Source organism: Peromyscus leucopus, chromosome 9 (genome assembly GCF_004664715.2).
Source record: "Peromyscus leucopus breed LL Stock chromosome 9, UCI_PerLeu_2.1, whole genome shotgun sequence".
Taxonomy (NCBI): Eukaryota; Metazoa; Chordata; class Mammalia; order Rodentia; family Cricetidae; genus Peromyscus; species Peromyscus leucopus.
This window is the reverse complement of record NC_051070.1, coordinates 12,826,080-12,844,137: the sequence shown is the minus strand read 5'-3', so window position 1 is coordinate 12,844,137 and position 18,058 is coordinate 12,826,080. Positions and strand designations below refer to the sequence as shown.

The following is an 18,058-nucleotide window of genomic DNA, read 5'->3' as shown; positions in this document are numbered from 1 at the left end:
ACCCAAGCAACGTGTTATAGATTACCAATGTAGGCAAGCAAGGTATTCTTCTCAGCCAGGACTTTTATTGGCAGGCTGCGGTTTTGCAGTTACAAGGAAAGGGCCAATTACAATCACATATCTTGAAAGGTAATCTTATAAGGAATCTTAAAGGAATCACAAACCTTTTATATATGAAGAAGAACCATTCAGCTGTCTTTAAATCTTTAGGGCACATATCCACTCATCAATAGATTTTTTATAACAGGAGATTGAAGGGCAAAATGGATATGAGGAATTAATCATCACCGTTGGTTAGATGTATCATCTAGTCATCACCTTTTGGTTATGAGAAAGAAATCATCTTCATAATAATGCATAGGTTAAAAATTCCCAGTAGAATGGGATGTTTCCATGAGATAAACATACTACATTACAGGCAATGGGGACCTCTCCATACTCATTCATATCATGTCAGATACCAGAGAAAGACAGCAGCAGCAAACACGTAAAGGCATAGCAGAAGCAAAAAACATTCCTGGGTCTGTGGTTTCCTGGCTCTGCCTATCTGAGAGTTACCCATCAGGGAGTTGCTTCCTGGTAGGCTGAAATCTTGAACTTCACTTACCACCTGGACATGGTCATTGGCTACCTGCATTTTAATATAGTTCATCCTTCCCTGTCTTCCTTTCTGTAATCAGTATTCCCATTCCAAAACACAATTTAACTCATCTTGTTCTATAATTTTTCTTAAGCCTTAATGCCACTGTGTTCTATTTCCCCTTCCTTGAATGTCTCTTTCTCATGCCTCTTACTAATTCCTGGCCTCTATGGATATTCAAAATAAAACATATCTTTATAAAGGTTCAAATGCAATGTCACAAGTGAAATAAAAGATGCAGCTTGTTCTTAGAACTTTGCTTTACCACCTTCAGAATGATTGTTTCTCACTTAAAATTATTGTTTCCAGATCTGTTCATTTACCTTTGAATTTCATAATTTCATTTCTCTTAACAGCTGAATAATATTCCATTGTGTGAATGCACCATTTGCATTAGCAATTTTTCAGTTGATGAACATCTTAATTACTTTAATTTCCTGGCTGTTGTGACTACAATAGCACAGAATGTGGATAAACAGATATTTTTATAATGAAATATAGTTATCTGGCTCTATGCCCAAGAGTGGTATAACTATACTTTTGTGATATATCTGTTTCATACTACAACTGATTTTTACAGTGAACCATTAGCATGCCTGTATGCCCTTGTATCCAAATGTCCATGCCAGAATCTCTCTCTCTCTCTCTCTCTCTCTCTCTCTCTCTCTCTCTCTCTCTCTCTCTGTGTGTGTGTGTGTGTGTGTGTTTGTGTGTGTGTGTGTGTGTGTGTGTGTGATTGATTCTGATAGATTACTGTGAAACTATCAAGCTGGTTTTATATTGCATTTCCTTGATGGATAAGGATGTGGAACTTAAAAAATAAATTTCTTGGCATTTTGATTGATCCAGCAAGGAAACTACCACCAAATGTACAAAGAACAGTATTTCCTGAAATACTCTGCAAAATAGAAAAGAAGGAAATTTTCCAAATTATTTTTTCCAAATTATTTTTATGAAACTAGTATTATCTTGATATCAGAACCAGACAAAGACCAAAAATTTAAAAAAATGTAAGATGATATCTCTGATGAGCAGAGAAGTAAAAAAAGGAATGGAAATACCCCTTTTTGCTCTATATAGAAGGATTAATAATGTTAAATATAATAATTCATCCTATCAACATTTGGATGCAATTATTCAAAAAACTACAAAATAATCTTAAATTTCATGTGGAATCATAAAATACTAATGATCCCCAAAACAATCCTGAACAACAACAACAAAAACCTTTTTGAGGTATCAGCACACCAGATTCCAAGTAGAAATGTATTAGTAAAATCATCATGGTATTGGCATTAAAACAAGCTCATGATACTGACAGCCAAACATTAGGCAGAGCTGGAAGAATCCTGTCTAAGGGGGAAAGGAAAGATCATAGGAGCCAGAGACATCAAGAACACCACAAAGAAAAAGAAAAAAACCCCACAGCCTACATAATCAACTAACCATGTAGAAGTTTAGAGATTGAATCTCCAATCAGGAAGCCTGCATAGATTGTAGGCTCTATGCATATATGTTAAGGTTGTATAGTTGTTATTATAGGACTCTGAACAGTGGGAGTAGGTGCTGTCTCTGATGATTTTGCCTGCTTTAGAGACACTTTTCCTCATACTGGTTTGCCACATCCACCTTCATGGGAGAGAAGGTGCCTAGGTACCTCATTTTACTGCAACTTGATATATCATGTTTAGTTGATATCCCTGGGAGGTCTATTTTTTTTGAAGGGAAACAGAAGAAGAGTGAGTGAATAGGAGAGAAAGGAGGTGGTGGTGGCATTACTAGGAGGAGAGAAGGGGAGAAACTGTGATTAGGATGTAGTATATGAAAGAAAAATAAATTTAAAAAGTCTTATGTATTGTTGGACTAGAATTTAGGGCCCACTTATGAACCAACATTCTTACTGCCATGATTATTGACAAAGAGGCCAACAGTAGATATTGTAGAAAAGACAGAATCATCAGCCAATGGTTATGGTCAAACTGTGTAGTGAAATATACAAGAATGATACCCAGCCTATCTCTAACTCTGCTTTGCAGAAATCTTCACTTTAAATGGATTAAGGATCTCAGCATAAACCTTGTACTCTTCATCTAACAGAGGAGAAAATGGGAAATATATTGGAACTCATTGTCTTAGATGAGGACATTCTGAACTGGAGCCCTATGTCACAGACATTAAGAATAACAATTTACAAATGGGACCACATGAAATCAAAATGATTTTGTAAAGCAAATTATACAATAGCTCTAGTGAAGAAGTGCCCCACAGAATGAGAAAATGTCTTCACAGGTTTACTTACTTCTGACAGAGAATTAGTGTTTAAAATGCCCAAAGAACTCAACATCAAGAAAATAAACAAAAAAGTTACAAATTGGGGCATAGAGCTAGACAGTTTCTCAAAAATAGAAATACCATTTTATTTCTTGATAATAAAATAACAAAAAATAATATTCAAATATGTCACTTGTTATTGTCAGAGAACTGAAAAATATATGACAGCTCAAGGTTGTCCAGAGATCTCATTTCCTAGAATGTCCATTAGGAAATGTTCCAAAACTAATCTAATTTACCTTGATACAGCTGAATGGCCACCCTTCTTGTCTTCACATCTTCTACCTATTAGGTACCTTACTATGTGTGTATTCTCTGTTATAGCATTTTCAAAGTCTGAATTAAGAAGTTGTTTGGTCTTATTGTGCTTTATTTTAATCTTTAATAAGAAAAATCTTGAGAATAATTTGCATTTTCATGTCTTTATTATTCTTTTTTCTTTTATCACTCTGTTCCCTTTCTTTTATTTCCCAAGGCCATGGCCTGGCTCTGCCTGTTTTGATTTCCATCTGGATCATCCTATCATTTACCATATTTAACATTTTATGTAACTCTGAATTTCACTTTTTCTTAATATTTAGAGTGTAGAAAAATAATGTCATTGAGATATAAGTTTCAAGTATTCTAACTCACAAATTTATAACCATGTGCAGCATGTAGTTGGAAGTTTTTCTATGTCCCGCCTGGTCTGCAGCCATCCAGACACAATTAAACACACAGAGGCTCTCCCACTCATGTCCCCTAAGTAAAGAGGCTTATACTAATTATAACTGCTTGGCCATTAGCTCAGGCTTATAACTCACTAGTTCTTACACTTAAATTTACCCATAATTTTTATCTATTTTTAGTCACATGGCTTGCTACCATTTCTCAATTCTGCCTTGTCCTCTTGCTTCCTTTGTGTCTGGCTGGTGACTCCTGATTCAGCTTTCCTCTTCCCAGAATTCTCCTTGTCTGCTTATCCCACCTATACTTCCTGCATGGTTACTGGCAAATGAGCATTTTATTTGTCAACTTATCAGAGCAACACATTCACAGCATACAGAATGACATTCCACAAAACTTCCTTTTTTTCTGTCTATTCCAAAAGGAAGGTTTTTAACTAAAACATAGTAAAATTACATATAATAGAACATTTATCAAGTAAGAATTATAGTTACAGTATCTAGTCTATTTGTATTTGGCAAAATTAAAGAAAATATTCTATATATACTATATTTGTGAGTGTAAAGTTTCATATCTAATTTTATTTATATCTTTTATCATAACCAAGAAAAATTATAATTTTCTAGTCTTCAACTGCATCAAAAACCTCAGAAGCATATAAAATTGCCTAAGTAAACAGGAAGAGCATTGTAAGCAATTTCCAAAAATCTGGAATGACAGAGATAGCTGTCTGCCTGGACAGTTACCCAAGGTTTCTCTGCACATTGGGGCATCATCTTTGGCCTACAGGCTTAGTGTATCTGACAGACTCATTTGTGAAGTAGGATGTACACAAGGCCTACAGTTCGACCTCACATTCGGTGTGAGTATTCCATGTACCAGATAAACTTGAATTCTGTCAGTGTCCTGTCATAAGTCAGGATTTTAAATTCTAGAAATTGCTGGTGTTTTTGGAATTCAGCTGCCCATTCTTCTCAGATTGTGGGTGACTTCTTTGGAAGCTGCAGACCTGGTGGGGTGAGGTAAGGTTGGCTGGTGGCTTTCCGTATTTCCATTATCTCTCTAAGGCTTTAACCCAAATTTCTGGCTCAGTGTTTTTTTTATTTAATAAGATCATTTAGAAATTTGTCTAGAGAAGCACATCCCAGGGGGAGTTCCTTTCAACCTTATACAGTGGCTTTTCTTTCATAGCCTATAGAAAGAATGTATTTTCAACTCTATAAGAAGATACCCCACCAATTTGGAGACTGTGTATACATAGGACAAAATTTCAACAGTGACATCCATTTCCTTAGTTTAGAAATATGCCATAAAGTGCTCTTTCAGCTTCTCTCTGATCTTCCCTATGAAACCAAGAGAGTACAACCATCTCCTCCACACCCATAAACCCAAGCGACTCACTGTTTTCTTCCCAGCCAATCTTCCATAATTTACTGTTCTAACTACAACTTCTCACAGGTTGTACTATCTTGAAGAATCTGTTCTAGGTGAAAGACTTCTTTAGCACCCCTTTGGAATCCCCAAGGATGACCCCAGCCTGGGCTACTAGCAATAGCGGAGAGGGTGTCTGAACTAAACTGGCTTGCCCCAGAAATCAGGCCAGTGAATACTCTGTCATCACAGAGCTTTTCTCCAATGACTGATGGAAGCAGGTGCAGAGATACACAGCCAGTCACCAGACAGAGCTCCAGGAGTCCAGTCAAAGAAAGAGAAGAAGGATTCTATGAGCAAGTGCATCATGATCATGATGGGGAAATATGCAGGGATAACCAAACCAAATTAGAGGGAACTCATGGATCAATGGATGTGGAGCCTACATGGGACTGGACTGGGCCCTTTGCATGGTGAGACAGTTGTATAGCTTGATCTGCTTGGGAGCCTCCTGGCAGTAAGTTCAGAATCCATCTCTGGTGCATAAGCAGGCTTTGCGGAGCTCACTACCTATGACGGGACAGCTCTTGCAGCCTTGAGGCAGGGAGAAAGGCTTGGACTTGCCTCTACTGAATGTGCCTCCACATGGGAGGCCTTGCCTTCTTATGGGAGGGAGTAGGGGATGGGTTGGGAGGAGAGGCTGGGGGGCGGGAGGAGAGAAGAGGTGGATGTTTGGTGTGTAAAATGATGAAAAAATTTTTCTTAAAAAAATAAAAAGACGAGATGGCTTAGTTTCTCCACACTTTTAAACACCAGATATCTCTTGGAAATATAGATAATGTGTAGTTTGATAATTTTGCTCCATTATCAAGATATTATTTTTATGAAAAAATACTTTTGATATATTAGCTATTAAATTTTTGTTTGGTATATTTGGAAAATTTTATTTTTAAAAGAAAATCATGCAAGTATGGGAATGGTGTTTGCACTGTACAGTGGGAAAAAAGCACGAAAAGAAGACAGGAGAAATAAGTAGAAACTGGACAATAATCCTGCCATGATTCTTAAACAGTTAGAAATACTTAACAGTTGTAAATTATAATAGTCATTTGAAATTGAGATAATTTCACTTGTATAAGCTACACTAGGCTGAGACAAAGTCAATCTTTCAAAATCTAAACTTTGTACATGTGAGGCTCCTTTATTCTGGTGAAAATTCTACTACATGGAAAATTTTATCTAACTTACATATATTGAATATTTATAAATCAAAATTAGTAATCCTTAACATTAATTCTAAGATTGTTCATGGTGCATATTTCACCTGCTTCTGTCCTTTCTATTACAGTGAACATCTGCTAGATGTTTGGTTACTGACTTCGTAAAATCTAATAATTTATATTTACTCAGTAGAAAGGATTACAGTAAACTGGAAGGAAGGGGAGGGGGCAGGAGAGGGGAGAACAAGGGAATCCGTGGCTGATATGTAGAACTGAATGGTATTGTAAAATAAAATAAAAGGAAAAAAATAAATAAAATAAAATAAAATTCCTTTAAAAAAAAAAAAAGAAAAATCAGATATTCACTACCACTTCTGAAATATACAACTTAAATATGTATACTTGGTTTCTAAATCAAATAACCACAAAAATGAATTTATCAGTTTTTTATAAGGAAATGTTATTGAATTTAGCTGCACAGAGAATTTTTAATTCAAGTCACATGAGGTCTAAATGCCTGCTTAGGGCAAAAGGAGATATTAGTCCATTGAAAGGCAGTCTAATGCTAGACATTAATTAGTGACTACAATTTGGTAGCAAAGAGGAAAAAAGAAAGATAATAAAAGGGAAAGAAGTAGTGTTAAGTGATGAGAGTTCACCTAATTTCTATGAGGTAACCTTAATCCTTCTCTGAGTAATAAATGACTATCAAACCTATCATGCATCTTCTACAGTAGCTGTCACAGCTTAAACCCTTTCCGTTTTTACTCCAATAGTAATATAGCAACAAAGTAAAAACACTTATAAGCTGCTCTTATGGTCTGGATTGGTCCACGGTGATATTAGGTATGGTAATGGAAGTAGGCGAGGCAAAGATAGTTGCAGAAAAAGCCATTAAATAGTCTGTGTATTTTACTTGCAATGTGAAAAATGACATTACTCTCTTAAGCCACATTTCACACAATCTACTGGCACATTAGTTTTCTCAATAGTAAATTCTGCTTGATCTCATTTTTTGGATTTCTCCCAGCACATTTCTTCACACAGATATGGATACACGTTAAAATATGGGAGAGTTGTCTTCCTAACCTTAAAATTTTCTCAGCTGTGTTTTTTAATGTTTTTTTCTTAATGTTACCACTGTTCGTATCACAAATATTTAGCAAATAAAGTCCTATAATATCTTCTCTACAACAACAAAAAAATAGCATTGGATATATTTTATTCATTTTGGAAAAAACTATAATTGCTGTAATAAAGTCTCTACTTGCCACATAGTTCTCTTAATGTGGCCAATATACATTTTGGGGTACAGAAATATTAATGTACTTGATTACGGTATACTGCCTCAAAACTTACTGGAGTATCTTATAACATGTGATATGTGTATCGCATTACATTCTATTGCAAATATGTATGTTTATATTTATATTTACAATAGAATATATATTGAATTTCTCAATCTGAGTGACCTAGCGATATCCAATGATAAGAATCTGTGTTTGTTTGTGACTGAGTCATGAACCCTAACCTGCACCAACAGAGCTGTATTTGACTCTTCTTCCGACACAAAAATCCTTACAGGGCCATTTTCTTCCTAGTTCACAGTTGTCAGTTTCAAATCCAGGATCAATTTCAAGGCAGGCAAAGAGAGCCAAGAACATTCTGAGCAAAGGGATTGTTAAAGGAAAGTGAAGCTCTAAGTATTTTTAAAATTGACTTGTAAGCCAACTGTAGCCTTCTCTAGTGGAACACAGACTGAAATATTGACACTGTTGTTTCCTTGGGAAAATCAGAAATGCCCACAGCAAAGTGTTTTCCTGACATGATTTAAAAATAATATTACAGATTTTTAGAAAATTAATCAAATAAAAGTATTTTCTAACAAGTAAAAGGCACATCATAATTTTTACTTTATAAAATAGAAATCAAATTCAATTATTTCATATGTCATGAAAATGATGTATACTTTATTTATTTTGAAAAGAGTACCTCATTTTTTTTTTCTCAGTTCAGTCCAAAGAACTCTTTCTGTCCCAGTCTTGTGTGTCAAATGCTTGGTACAGGCTCTTCCTGTGCACACGACTAAAGCTTCTGTGAAGAGTTTCACAAACTCTTTGTGGCTTTATCTACACACATTCAATTAAGACTTTGGTATTGGCCAGGTGTGATGGCACAGACCTTTATGCAACACTTGGAAAGCACAAACAGGCCGACTTGAGTGTGTGTCAGGCCAGCATGGGCTACAAAGCCAGTTAGTGTCACATGGTGAGTCTCAATGAAGGGGGCCAATAACTAACACAGACTTTACTCAAATACTGAATGTCTTCACTAACTGTAAAGTACTTTCAGTAATATTTTACCCTTGCCTCTCACAAATACTCCCCAATGGGACCATTTTTTTTTTTTTTACTTTATCTAATTTTGCTTCACAACTACACTTGGCTCAGCAGCAAGTCCTGATGGCTGAGCTTTTAAGATTCATTGGAAAGTCAGGAGAGATGGCTCCACTGTTTAGGGCACTTCCTCCTTTTACAGGCTACCATAGTTCAGTTGGTATCCCTACCCCAGAGGAGAACACAGAAGAATTCACAGATCTCTGTGAATTCAAGTTCCAGCCAAGATAAAAATAAAAATAAAATAAAACAAAAAAAGAATACTTTCTGTTATACTTCCAATTTCTCTAGATCAAATTCTAGTTCATTTCTGTGTTAGAAAGACTTTTTAAAGATTTTTTTCATTAGCAATTTACAACTACATCTTCTCTTTCAGAAAGCAGAACAAAATTAAACTAACTTAGAGAATTCATTTTATTTTATTTCTTTATGTCTTGAATTTTCATCATCTCTTTCTATGTTTCAGAACAAGGGCAATGTTTTGCCTTAAATTGCAAAGTTCTATCTAGTTCAACTAATTTTCTACCTCAGGCCTTGCTTGACAACACTGATTGTCAAGTTGAACTGAGAATAAAAAGTGGTTTCTACTCCTCTGCTGGATAAGAAACAATGTCATTGCAATCTTATTTATTGGTGAACTTTGGCAAAGATGGACGGAAGTTGTCTCTGGTGATTCAAATGACAGTTTCCAGAGTCTGAGGCTCAACATCAAAAGCACTTCATTGCCTTCTTACAAGACATGAAACCGAATCTCAAACTGAAAATAACTGATATCTGAGTGATTCCATCTCAATGAATGACACCGGAAGACTCCCACGGGTCTTCCACGTTTCCCTTTTTTGTTAGGATACTTTGTTTGTTTCTCTGATAGTTATTTGTAATAGGACAGTATAGGACTTGAAGACACAAAGTTTCAGTGCTCAGAGGTGGATATGTATCTCAGTCAGAGTGCATAAGGATTTGAATTAGCATTTACCTCACACACACACACACACACACACACATAAAAAAATTAATTGTAAGCATAAGATACTTACAAAAAGATATTAAATAACATATTGTTGCTCAGTCACTTATTATAATTCTCATGTTGCATATGATGATAATTTTACTAAAATATGCCAGGAAATGTAAAAAAGAAGCTATTTTTAAAGATTTTTTTGTATATTTAATTATATGTATGTGTCATTGCGTGGGAATGTCCACACAAGTGCAGGTACTCACAGAGACCAGACTTAACAGTTCCTCCTGGAGCTGGAACCGCAGAAGGTTGTTAGTCTTCTTGAGTGGGTGCTGAGAAAGGAACAAGGGTCTCCAGCAAGAGCAGCCCATGCTCTACTGATGAGCCATTTCTCCAGGCCTGGAAAATATAAGATAAATTGATCATGCTAAAACAACAACAGGCAATGTGCTTTTTTCTATTGCAAATAATTCAGATATTTTGGATAATTACATTGAAAGCAGAAGTGGCAAATAAAAGCCATAATAGTCTGTACATGTTTACTGTTATTATATGTACACAATGACCTAAACCTACAAGCATATCTTATAGTTTGAATAAATATGATAAGACTCAAAATTTAAATAGGATATACTCACACTATCATATATGAAGAGATTTCTAGTTAAAAAAATAGACTTATTATAATAAAGTCAGTGAATAAGTCATGTACCATGATGACTAATAGTATAGATTTATAATGGAGGTAGTTAATAAATTATGTAGGGGAGTTTCTGACAGAAATGTAAGAAACCATCACTGTGAAGATGGCACAGTGGGCAAAGGTCTTGCTATGCAAGCATGGAAATCTGAGCTCAGATTCTTATCACCCATGTTAAAAACAAGGCATGGATTTATCTACCAATAATTCCAGCATAAGGAAATAGGGGCAACAAGATCCCAAGAACTTTCTGAACTACAGAGAACTGAAGGCTATGGTGGGAGACCCTGTCTCAAAAACATAAAATACAAAAAAAAAAAAAAAAAAAAAAAAAAAACATAGTTATACTGGAAGTATTCAGTGCTGACAATTGGCCTCCACAAACACATAAACTAGTGAGCACATATGCATACACATGCACACACACACACACACACACACACACACACACACACCACGCAAGGAGACAGAGACAGAAAAAGAGAGAGACGGAAGACAGACTAAGCAAACATAGAATATTTTCTGCTTTGATGCTTTGAGAAACGTCGTGTTTAGTTGGGATTTTTTTTTTTTTTTTTTTGGTTTTTCAAGACGGTTTCTCTGTGTAGTTTTGGTGACTGTTCTGGATCTTGCTCTGTAGACACGGCTGGCCTCGAAATCACAGAGATCTGCCTGGCTCTGCTCTGCCTCCCAAGTACTGGGATTAAAGGCGTGCACCACCACCGCTCAGCAGTTTTAGTTGGCACTTCTAAGATCATCAATGGCATTTTAGTTTTTTTAATCAAGTTATAATATTTAACATTAATGAAGAAATTGGAGCTATTACAATTTATCAGCTTAGGAAAATATTAAGGCTAACTGAAATATTTTAAGCTCTAAATTTAAAACTATTTTTTATTTAAAATAATTATCCTCACTGAAAATTTTACAAATATGAAAATTAATAAACACACAAGTAATTATGTTTAGTTAAAATGAGGAAAATAACCTCTTAAGGTATTTATTTTTGTGTGTGTGTGTGTGTGTGTGTGTGTGTGTGTGTGTGTGTGTGTGTTGCATGTTACTCATGCCTATAAGCAGGCAGAGGCCAGAAAATGGCAACAGGTCCCTTAGAGATAGAGGTAAAGGAAATTTTGGGATGACTGACTTATTTGGTTGGGGATATCTGAACCCTGGTATTCATGATAAAGCATTATATAACCACTGAGTTATTTCTCCAGGCTAGAAATCTCATTTAAAGAAAAAGAGAGTATGCGTGTTGTGTTGTGTTTGTGGTTCATGCACTAGTTGCTGTGTGTGTATGCATGTGTGTGGAGTGTAGTTGGATACTAAGGTTAACGCTATAAGTCTTTCCTCTGTGCCTCACACCTTTAGTTTTTGAGAAAGGAAGTCTTTGAATCTGTTCTTCATATATTCGGAGAGACCCTGGACAGTGTGCTCCAGAAATCTTTCTCTGTCTACTCTTGTTCTGCTCCTATTACAGTTGAAAACGTTTTTAACTAAGACACTGGGATCTGAACTCAGGTGGTATTCATGTGTGCCCTCTGAGCCATCTCCCCATCCACAGCATCTCACTTTGCTTATATTCTAACTCACTTAAGGAAGGCAAATCTTTGCATCTTGTATGAGTTTTCTGGCCTTTACTTCAGCCTGAGGTTCTGAACTTTGTCAATATATTCTTGACATTCCAGCATGTCTATTGCAGTAACTCAATGATGATTTTTATCTACTTAGATGTGTAAGCAGAGCACACACAGCTCCACCTCAGTTCACATTCAAATAAAGACTGATGGACAAAAAAAAATCATGCATATTAAATTGGACAGAAAAGCAGTAACCACCTGTCCTAAGTTCTTTTTTAATTCTAGATCTTATTTGTCCAAGGCATACTATGTCATAACTCCACAGTCAGAAGCAGCCAGCTACAGTCTTGTTTCAAGTTGATGGCATAATTTCAGAGGGAAGGAGACAAATTTGGCTTCTCATTTTTCCAGATAAATTGGAATTCTCTTCATCAAAATGTTTAGGGAAGTTTTGGTGGCAGTCAGGGCCATGGGGACGATGGAAAATTACATTCATGTTGTCTATATGGTTGGTATTCTTCTCTTCTGTGAACCTACAGAAAGTATGAATTCAGGACAGAGGGAAGCTGTGCTTTGTCAGACAGCTTAGTTTCCCAATTTATGAGCATAATTGGCTGATGATTTTAAGGTCTAACACATGGTTTCTTTGTCCTCTTCTACAATATTGCACTGTTGCAACCAGACCTCACTCTGTAAGCATTGGCTCTACTATATTTATATGATAGGTATAATGCTTAAGAAGTTAACCTAGATCCATCCATTTGCCTGAAAACCTCATGATGTCATTGTTTTTCTCTACTGAGTGAGGCAACCCAGATTCAGAAAGACAAACATAGTATGCACTCACTCATAGGAGGATACTAGATGTGGAACAATGATGACTTGACTGCTACTCATATCACCAGGGAGGCTACCTGGAAAATAGGACCCCAAGAAAGACATGGGAATGGCCCAAAGATGGAGAAATGGATGAGATCTACATGAACAGCCTGGACATGAGTGGGGGTAATGAAGGGCAAGAGTCGAGGGAAAGAGAGCCTGTGGGAGTGGGAGATCCCAGCTGGATCAAGAACAGAGAGGAAGAACAAGGAATAGGAGACCATGATAAATGAAGACCACATGAGAACAGGAAGAAGCAAAGTGCTAGAGAGGCCCACAGAAATCCACAAAGATACCCCCACAATAGACTGCTGGCAATGGTCGAGAGACAGCCTGAACTGACCTACTCTGGTTATGGTATGGCCAAACACCCTAATTTTTATGTTAGAAACCCCATCCAATGACTGAGGGATCTGGATGCAGAGATCCTTGGCTAGGCCCCGGGTGGAGCTCCAGGAGTCCAATTAGCAAGAAAGAGGAGTGTTTATATGAGTGAGAACTGTTGAGACTAAGGTTGGATAAAGCACAGGGACAAATAGCCAAATGAATGGAAACACATGAACTATGAACCAATGGCTAAAAGGCCCCCAACTGGATCAGGCCCTCTGAATGTGTGAGACAGTTAATTGGCTTGATCTGTTTGGGAGGCATCCAGGCAGTGGGACTAGGTCCTGTGCTCAGTGCATGAGTTGGCTGTTTGAAACCTGGGGCTTATGCAGGGTCGCTTGGCTTGGCCTGGGAGGAGGGGACTGGACCTGCCTGGACTGAGTCTACCATGTTGATCTCAGTCCTCAGGGGAGTCTTTGTCCTGGAAGAGGTGGGATTGGGGGGTGGCCTGGGGGGAAGGGGAGGGAGGAGAACAAGGGAATCCGTAGCTGATATGTAGAACTGAATTGTATTGTAAAATAAAAGAAAATTTAAAAAAAGAAGTTAACCTAGGTTTGGACCCATGTGAAACTTACCATTTGATGCAGTAACCCTGGAGTTTTATAGAATAGTATACCCTAATGTACCTTGATTCTAAAATAAAAACCATGAGGCTGTTTATCTCAGAGACATGAGTACCAACAATTATAACTCTTTCTGATATGACAAACAATTATGAAATATGAAGTGAATAGAGATAAATTCAGTTTGCATTATTTTCAAGAACCTGCCTAGGTAAGTCAGTATGAATTCAACATCAGTGGAGTCAGAAGTAACTTAAAGTCCAATATACAACTGCTTTGCTTAGAAAACCCAGTTTGCTAATTCATGTATGTTACCAACAGAATAAATTTGAGAAGAGAACATGTTGTTGTAGATAAAGATATTAGGCTGAGGTTTTTGGCTTCAAGAACAGAGAGGAAGTGACAGCTTTTAAGGACAGGAACAGGAAGAAATAGCAGAATTTTGAGATGTGTTGCATGAACAGCCTGGGTGTGGGAGAAAAAAATGAGTAATGTTTGTCAGTGATGCCAAGGTAAAACAGTTGTAAAATGAACCACTGAACAGAGGGGTGGGGGAATAAGACAGAGATAAGAAAAAAGCAAATGGGCACAAAGAATGAGAGAGAATGGTAGGGAAGTTTGACCAATGCAAGTCACTTAACAAAATGAGTGCATTGGAGTAACTGAGAAGTAGATCTTAACATCCCTTCTCTTCTCTGCAAGAGAACATCAAATGGATTACATAACTACTGAGGACAGAAGGAAAGGCTACCTCTTGGAATTGCTTTGAAAGCCTCCACTTACTTAACTGTGTAAATTATTTTAGCACTTGAAAGAATTCCATGTATCGAAAAAGCAAGACCCAGCCATACCACTCTTGGGCATATACCCAAGGAATGATCAATCATGCCACAAAGATACATGCTCAACTATGTTCATAGCAGCACTATTTGTAATAGCCAAAAACCTGGAAATAACCTAGATGCCTGTCAAATGAAGAATGGATTAAGAAAATGTGGTACATATACACAATGGAGTACTACACAGCAGAGAAAAACAATGACAGCATGAAATTGGCAGGTAAATGGAAGGAACCAGAAAAAAATCATCCTGAGTGAGGTAACTCAAATCCAGAAGGACAAACTTGGTATGTACTCACTCATAAGTGGATTCTAGATATAAAGCAAAAACAATCAGACTGCAACCCACAGTACCAGGGAGGCTACATAGCAGGTGGGACCCTAGGATGACTGTGGCTTATAATAAGTTTTGGTTTTACTCAATTACTGGGCAAGCCTCAATGAAACATTTCACAATTAGGAAAAAAAAAGAAAAACATTATCATATTAGTAAATAGAAATGCTGAAGAGGTATTAAAAATGTCAATCTTTTACACTCCTAGAGGTACTCATTTGTAATAAATTAATAGAGAATGTATCAGCTCAGATGTTCACTAATGTGTATTTATATGAAAATACAGATGTTACACCAATCTAGAAATTATTTTTTTAAAAGCACACATTAAGTGAAGGAGAAGGAGGATCGAACATGTTCCTAAACACTGAATCCAGTAAGGAAGGGTAGAAGCAGCACCATCAGGATCCATTCTAAATCCTCTTAAAGTATTTCCACAATCATTTTAGAGTCTTCGCAGTCTCACGAAATAGAATGCAATAATCGATAAGAAGAACCAGAGTTAATCTGATGCTATCTTGGCAAGGTATATAGTCAAAAGGCATGATTAGTACATGTCAAAGCATCCGTTTCATTATAAATATTGGGATTTACAGTGCTAAGGTAAATGGACAGTCTATCATCTCTAGAGACATCCCATTCCATCATCTATTTAGTCATTCAACTGCTTTTCAAGCCAATGAAGACTATCTACCAAACATTAGTCAAAATATTAGAATTGAGAAATTCATGAAATAATAAAAAACAAACAAGAACTTTATGCTTTGAAGCTTACAATCAAAATAGGGAAGACAAATAATACAAAATATGCCAATTCTATTACATGCTGCATGGTATTGAATAATGTTGGGAAAACTAATGTCAAGAATAACTTTGCATATTGGGGACCAGCAGAGGCTGTGCCGCTGTGATTTATTAGCAAGTAGTTCCTGTATACTGAGGAAGAAGTGTGGTAAGTTACATAAGATGAAATGAATTGTACAGTGAAGCTGATCCAGAAATCTGGGAAGTGGGTTTGCCCAAACTGCTGAGCACCAGGGCTCCTTTGTATTCCTGTTGGAAGGTAAGAGGGAAAACAGGTCCTAGCCTACCTTCGGAGCAAATAATGATGTGTATCTCTGTCCAGGTCAAATTAACATGAAGGGTTGGCCATGCTTAGAGGAATGTATCTGTTTAAGTCAATTCTTGATGTGAATAAGCTGCTGCAAAGGGTAAACATTTGCCAAACGTGTCAAACTGAGTAGGTTAGCTACTGCAAAGGCATTTATAGTATTCTGATAGCACATTAAAGAAAATCTGAGTAGCTTTGTTGTTTGTTCAAGGGAGAACATAGTTGCTATATACGTCACTCTTGTCATAAATGCACTATGCAGCCCAGCCTGTTTTAAAATTATAACCCTACTTTCTTGGCCTCATCAATCCCAGCATAAAGGTGTGAATCAAAACGCCCAGCTCTTCTTTAGCATTTAACTAAGAGTTTGTTCTTTTCCTATATGATTATAGAGAAAAAAACCACAGGAGGCTGAGAACTGCCTCACAACAGCAGCCATATGTATTTTCATATCACATTGCATCTGTATGCAGGCACAAATTTAGCTTGCTATTTCCTTGAAATTATAACTGTGGTCAGCCTCTTAGGTATTTCACTCTTTAATCTATTAATCACTTGGAGATAATGTCACACCTTAGTCAAAAATGAGCATTAGAAAAAGCATTTACCGCCGGGCGGTGGTGGCGCACGCCTTTAATCCCAGCACTCGGGAGGCAGAGCCAGGCGGATCTCTGTGAGTTCGAGGCCAGCCTGGGCTACCAAGTGAGTCCCAGGAAAGGCGCAAAGCTACACAGAGAAACCCTGTCTCGAAAAATTAAAAAAAAAAAAAAAAAAAAAAAAAAGAAAAAGCATTTACCAAAAAAATACTTGTAAGTTGTGAAGAAATGATCTTAACATATGGTTAGTAATATAAATTAGCACAATCAGTTTGAGGAACAGTAATGTGGTTCTTTGAGAGACTGAAAAGAGTCTCAATTATCTTCATCTTGAGTTTATTTTAAAACATAGTATTTGTACCTCAGAGAATGCTGAACTATCATGCTTGTTGCAGCATTAAGAACTTAGTTAGTAAATCAGTCTATATAGCTGTGTCCATATATATATGATGTATATATATAGATATATATTAGATATATCTATATATAGATATATATTAGATGTCAGTCTATATAGCTATGTCATATATATATATATATATATATATATATATATATATATATATTAGAGATGTGGTGAGAGAACTTAATTGTTCACTCATAAAAACAATGTTACCCTGTTTTCCTTTGAAAAGGTGGAACTATATGACATCATGAAGCGTACTACATTTCAGTCACAGAAATACAAACACTACAGTTCCTTCTTACGTGGAAGTTATTTAGTGTAGATTAGAATTATAATAGTGTATACTAGAGCTTTGGATACAGAAGGCTAGAGAGCAGGAGGCTAAACAATTGGAATCCACACACGATTAAATAAAAAGCAATCCATTCTACTGTTCTACAGTGCAGAAAACTATAAAACAGTATCTTAATTTCAAAGCCATCTGCCCTGCAATACACTGCACTCCATTCAAATATATTTTATATATTTATAAATTATGTATTATGATATAATTTAATATCTTGAATTTTTAAACATAATTTATTTTTTGAGTTTGTCATCCTAATAAATATTTCAGAAGTTTTTAACATTTCCAAAACATCAAAATACAGCTCGCTATGCACATTTTCAGACTGAGTATCAAACCTCCCAAATACTTTTCAAATTAGAAAGTTCTCTTTTCAATGAGATAATAGAATGGAAAAATCATCTGTAGTTTAACATCTCTAAATCATAGAAAAATCCAAACTGGCTGTCAAGTTTCTTACTTGAAGAACTGTGGCAATAATAATTAATTTCATCTTGAATATCACACTGAAGAATTCATTTCATACATTGAAGTGACTTTTATTTGTTCTGCACTAAGTTATTTAGTTTTGTCTCTCTTTTTTCAATTCTCTTTCAAAAAGAGAGATAAATAATTTACAACAGTCAAGAGGACAGGGAAAAAGAATGTTAATATCTCCTTAACTGATGAATGAATAAAAAAAATGTGGCATGTGCTTGACATTGAGATACCCTTTAGCCACATACAAAA

General features: G+C 36.2%; 1 long non-coding RNA gene across 8 annotated transcripts in view; it reads right to left on the bottom strand.

The window, feature by feature from the left end:
- LOC114694123 overlaps positions 1–18,058 on the bottom strand; it is a 216,192-nt gene that overhangs the window by 42,941 nt on the left and 155,193 nt on the right. For all 8 annotated transcript variants that reach the window (XR_005092122.1, XR_005092118.1, XR_003734654.2 and 5 more), the window contains one exon: positions 9,849–9,984. This is a non-coding gene — a long non-coding RNA (uncharacterized LOC114694123). The remainder of the gene's footprint in view (positions 1–9,848; positions 9,985–18,058) is intronic.